Source organism: Acanthaster planci, linkage group LG02, assembly GCF_054643075.1.
Source record: "Acanthaster planci isolate LZ-2023a linkage group LG02, COTS_SCS, whole genome shotgun sequence".
Taxonomy (NCBI): Eukaryota; Metazoa; Echinodermata; class Asteroidea; order Valvatida; family Acanthasteridae; genus Acanthaster; species Acanthaster planci.
The window spans coordinates 19,688,894-19,694,954 of NC_141778.1; positions in this window are offsets into that span (position 1 = coordinate 19,688,894).

Sequence of the window (6,061 nt, forward strand, 5' to 3'; positions counted from 1 at the left end):
GTAAAATGGTAAAAACCATTTTACCACTACTATTACTATTTTACATGACTATTTTACCATTCATTTTGTTTTTTTCTTTAAACTTCTGTTTTTCTTGTGTTTTGGTTTTGTCACATGACGATATTTTGTATAAAGATATCAATTTGGAAAAGTAAAAGGAATTATACAAATGAATTTTCTTGTGCACGTTCTTCAATCGAATAAAACGAATCAACATAATACTTTTGGATGGGATTTTGGGAATTCGGTTTCAGTTCTCGTTCAAATATTGTCACTGTTATTATACAGACAGACGGTAGAGGTCTGCCCTTGGTCAGACATTGACATCACATTTAGAACGAGGACTAAGTCTGTCTCGTGGGATGAGCCCCAATTTGACGATAACTTCTGCCAAGATCTCCACATCGCCTAAAGGTCCGATTATGGTCCTATGATAGTTTGATGCGTTTGCAAGTGGATAACTTTCCTGCCTCGACCATTGTAGAAAATATAGAGACCTTCCCTCTAGCTTCAAAACCTAAGCCTTTTCTGTCTCCTGTCAGTCTGTCTTCTGTCTGTCTCCTGCGATTCATACTAGCTTGGATTTTGGAGAAAAGTGGTTAGATTTTTGGAGGTAAACAACATTACGAAAGTAACAGAAAGAGAAAGAGAACTATTTTCTCATTTCAGACACACAAGCAAGGGGCTGACTTTGGGGTTCGCATATCGTAATATTTACAGCTACACATGGAACAGGACTGAGCACCAAATATCAGTTTACGATTCGTGTTGGACGTGAGAGATGGATTTCCTTCGAACAGGACAGACTGCACTGCCATGAGTTATAAACGTCTTTAGCCACTTTAATCAGTCATGTTTTCGTTTCAGCCACCGGTTGCCCCAAATATCCAGACCCACGTAACGGCGTCAGGGCCTGTGACCAGTGGCTCTTCGGTCAGTTCTGCCGGGTTTAGTGTAAACAAGACTTCGACTTCTCCAAGACGCCAGTTACACGGTATGTTTGCCTTTCTGGGGAAATGGCGCACGCTACCACCTAGACGAGTCGCACCCTGGCCAGAATACTCTAGTACGAATGCCTTAGCACGTCCTCTAGCTCTTCGTCCCACGATCTCAACTAAAACCGTTTGCACGGAATAGTGGAAACAAAAGGTAAAGAGAATGAAATTAATTTGACAACACTGGCTTTTCAATCGGTTTTTGCTTTGGGCTTCAAAATCCGCTGTAGCCGTCACTGTAAGTTGGTTCGTTCTGGATACAAGCGACATAAACTTCATGTACCACAAATACCAAAACACAGTTATCGGTCGTGGTTTAGAGGAGTTTATTGCAATGTTTATTGGATTGTTAGATCCAAGGCCAATTGGGAGTCCTTGCGTGGGGTGAAGGGACAAGCAAGACAATTAAGGTAACCCTCGGCAGTTTATCAAGGATTCTTCCATAGTCTTCCCCAACCTTCGTCAACAGTATGAAGGCAGTTATCACCACTGATTGTTGATTTTAAAACAGTTAAATTCATCCTTATAAAAACGTTCCGAGGGTCCATTTTTAATTACACGAATGTAAATTTACGTTTGTTGCGCGTCTATAAAGAGCAGCTCCAGACGGTTACAAACGGGGCATGGCACTCCAGTACTGGTACTACGTAGGGCACTACCAGCGTCAAAGTACTAAGCGAGCAATCAAGGCAGCATTTGTGGAGGTTTTTTAAGAAAAGTGCGATGGGACAAAACGTTGGCTTCGTCGCAGACGACGCCTGCAAGTGAGAATAATGATTACATATTTATGAAATCATGCAGTATGAACACGCTCTGTAGAGCGAAAAGTGAAGTATATTAGGTAGCTACTAAGATCGGAAATCCTTACAATTTACAATTTCAAGACATCATTCTCTGGACAACGTCCATATTAAACCTCACGTGCACGCCGTCTTTTATACCTGGCGAGATACACCAAACATATTTTTTTGTGCACGGCTGCACGCCTTCTTGCATGTACGTTACAATATGTATGATCTTTACTGAATAAACTATTTGACCCCGACTTCTCGCATGTCACTTTTAGTAAGCTGTGAAATGGGTTCGCACTTATGACAGTAGAACACAGACCTGTAAAGTCTGTGATGAAGAGAAGTTTTCGAGTAGATACGACTTTTTATCCGGTGAGCAGTTGCAGGAAGTCGTGGATTCGATTCTCAGTGGAGAAAGATTTCGACTTTCTCCACTAGCTCTCGAAAAGGGGAAAGTAAACATTCAACGTTTAAGCAAACTCTTATAGATTGGTGTTTCTTCTTTCCTCCGTGGCTCCGCTCCATGTTTATACAACATGCAATGGTGCAATATAGATATACCCACAATAATTCTGAAATCACTGGCGACATAGACTCGTTGCTTTTTGTTTTGCAACGGCAGTGGAGTGTAAACCCGGAACGTTCTCACCGTCTGGACTGGCCACTTGCCGACCGTGTCCTTCAAGCAAATGGCCTGCTTGCCGTGTAGGGAAGGTACAACCACGTCAACAAAGGGATCTAGGTCATCGAGCGACTGCCCAGGTAAGTGAGCTTAAATAAAATCTAAATTTCAAGCAAGACAGAGGCTTTTTAATCTTCTTCAAAAAGAGCACACTTTAGACATATATTTTCTGGTGCAAATGATTTTTCGGGGCTAAAACTGGTTCTCATGGAGTGCTAGGTTTTTAAACAAGAATTATTCGCAAATATTTATCTCTTAATTCCATACAGTATTATGATAATCATGTAATACATGAAAATAAACTGTTACACTATTAAAATTAACCCTCAAGCATAATGCATAATGCCTTTTACTCGTCAAATGCTCAATATTGAATTTTAAGTTTTAGCAAGTGAAGTTTACTGCAAATTGACGAACCTGCAACTTTTATGTGCCGAAGATATTTACGGTAAAACAGCTCTGTTACAAAATGAGGTAAATAAACTTACATTCTTGCAATTAAAACACCCATACGTATGATGGCGTAGTATTTCGGATTTTAATTTTTGAATTAAAGCAAATAAAACTGAAACTTACACCCGGAGAGTCACAGTAAAAGACAGATGTTTGGCGAATAAGAATACACATTTTGTTGCAATTGGCAAGGAATACGTCAGTCCGAAATCCCAGACGCGTATTTTTTTTAACTTCTTTAATGAAACGCAACTAACATTCATTAATTTGAAAGATACAAAACAAAGTCGAAAGCTTGTTATTGCGAAAATGAAACCAGGTTTTAAAGGCGTTTTCAAAATCTAGGCCCAAAAATGAATTTGTATTTTACAAATTATATCACATATTTTCCGTTACTTACCGGGAAAATCTATATATTACGCAACTGCTTGCCCTTGAGGGCCTACTCTGCTAAAGTTGCCATCCTAAAGCCACGTTTTGTGGCAGTGTTCGCGCGGCTGTTTGACTGGTTCCCGTCCGATAGAGGTTCAAAGATAGGTAACCAGCAGGCCCAGTCTGGTGTCAGTGGTATTGTCGTGATTCGTTAGTTTAGGCCTTGTAAGAACTATTCTTTTTATGAAAAACAGAGTGAATTCAGATGCACATTATAATAAGGAAAAATAGGGAAATTTAAAGAATTTAAACATTACAGTCAAGCCTTGTGGGCAAGCGTTTTCAATGACATGGTTGACCACAGGGGCCCATCGGGGTCCATGGAGGCGATATGTATTCAAAATAAGCGGGGGGGTTGTTGTTATTCGTCTCTTCAGAGCTCCACTGTGCCATTTCATATAAACTTGGCAGATACATGTACAAAAGTCATGTATGTAGAAATCCTCAGGCTCAATATTAAGACGAGGTTTGAACTCAATCTTGAATCGAAGTTACAATTTTGTTGTTACGGCCTAGGGAAGTTCAAGACCACACGTGTGCATGAAGCATGTCAGCAAAAGTTTACATTTTCGACTGACCTGCCTGGGGAAACCAATTGCTACACAAGAGCAGGACGTCAGATTTTCACAGGTGTGGTGAGAAAGTGACAGAAAAGAGGAACTAAAAAACGTTTTCAGTGAGTGAAAATGTGTACTATAGGGCACTACCGCCAATGGGAGCAAAATATCGAGGGAATGAACTTTGCTCCCAGCTCTTCAAGGGCTAGGACAGGTTGTTCCTCCAGCGTTGGTTTACGAGAATGGGCGCTGCTAACACGCCCTGCCAAAGAAGAGAGACACCATTGGGGTCTATTCTCCCACTCTTTTGTGTCAGTCTCAAGAGATGTTTAGAGTTAAGAGGCCAATTAACATATAACTGCATATCTTAAATGTTTGTCAGGCAATTTGCCCGATTTTCACGGACCCCTCTAACCATTATATTCAGTATGAGCTTCCCGCTTTATTAACTGTGACCGCCAACGCAACGAGCTGCTGCATCACGAAAAATCCAACAATTTAACTAACAAGAGTGATGCAGACGACGGTCAAATAGGCTGTAGTGGAGCATGACACTAGGTGGATGGAGCATGACAAGCATGACAAGCAAAACGTTTCATTGGCTGGAACGTAAATGACCGCCCTGTGTACGTTCAAAACAAAGGAATAATTACAAGGGGTTGCAGAGTCGCGGCATTCAGAAATCGAATCGTCTTGTGCCAGTCTCTTTAATAATTTTGTAAGGTAAATTAGTCCCATTTTACTCGTGAACAACTGAACGCATTTGAGTGTAGTTGTGCTGCGAAGAGAATATGGCCTACACATAAATTTCTCAACATCAAGAAACGACAAATGTCTCCGATCACAGAAGAACAGTTAGAACAAAATCCAAAAATGGATAGAATATCTCACTAGCGAGATGTATGCATTCTACTGAGTTGCAGAGAGTTTTGACGAAATGGTACAAGCATAATTATGATCAAAATGTGTGAGATGAGACGAATTTGTTTTCTGAATAATGCAGGGTGGCGCAAGCGAGACGAAATAGAATACTCCGCGGTCAAAATGATGTTCATTCTTCGAATTCGGTTGATCGACATTTGAAATCGTCTGACGGTTGAAGAAATTAAATACTGCAACTGCCCTGGACCGATTTCATGAAGTAGAATGAAAAAATCGTGTTGAATAAGCCTGGAAAATTTGTAATTTGAAGGTTTCTTGCCGAAGAGTGTGGATCTGCTCCGCTTGTCGAGAGCAGACACGAATCTCACAGTAACGGCATCACGCAAGCAAAATGTACTGCATGTCTATTAAGCCTTGTAATATTAATCAGTTCAACTGATTACGTTTGAAACTTTGCACAGAGAACCTCGAATAACTAGAACAACTGATAATGTTTGTTCATATCTTGTATACTACTCCCTTCAATCCTCAGGTCAGGTTCAGTCCATACATCTCTGGAGGTTATGCACTATATTTACACTGCAACTCACATAATTATTCTCAGATCGTATTTAAAGGGTTCAAGATTTAAATTAAGAAAATATGTCTAAAATCCACATCGCCGCAACCTGGATCGAAAAGTTCAACTCCCGTTTTAGAATTCAGCAGCACAAGTGAGGTTGCAAATCTAGGTATTAAAGTCTTATAAGTACACTCGAATTGGAAGGTTCCATGCTGAGAAGAAAGACGGAAGGGTATCAACTCCCACTAAAAAGGTAAATCTCGTAAGAATCCCTGAGAATCTCGCCTCTGCATGCAAATGAGATGGTTAAGCTGGATTGAGTTAAGAATCATGGGTCGCGCACATTGTTCAAAGGGCAGAGGTGAATAAATGTAAAAATGGCAGGTAAGTCTGACATCACGGAAGCCACATTCAAAATGGAGGGCAGCTGCGCCAAAATGGCAGACAGTAATGAATTAACATTTAACCGAAGGTGGGGGGTGACAAGACAGTCTACAGTTCTTCCAAAGATTGCGGGCAACTAACTTGGTATTCTGCACAGTCTGCATATTGGCATTTGCTTGGAAGACTTAACATGAAAAGCTATTTTTAGCAAAAGATTTCCTGCAGATGTTGACATCACGGTCACGTCCCAAGTATGTATATAACAGGATCTGAAACACTAACACGGAAAACAAATGTGCAGAGCGGATGTGAACTTTAACACA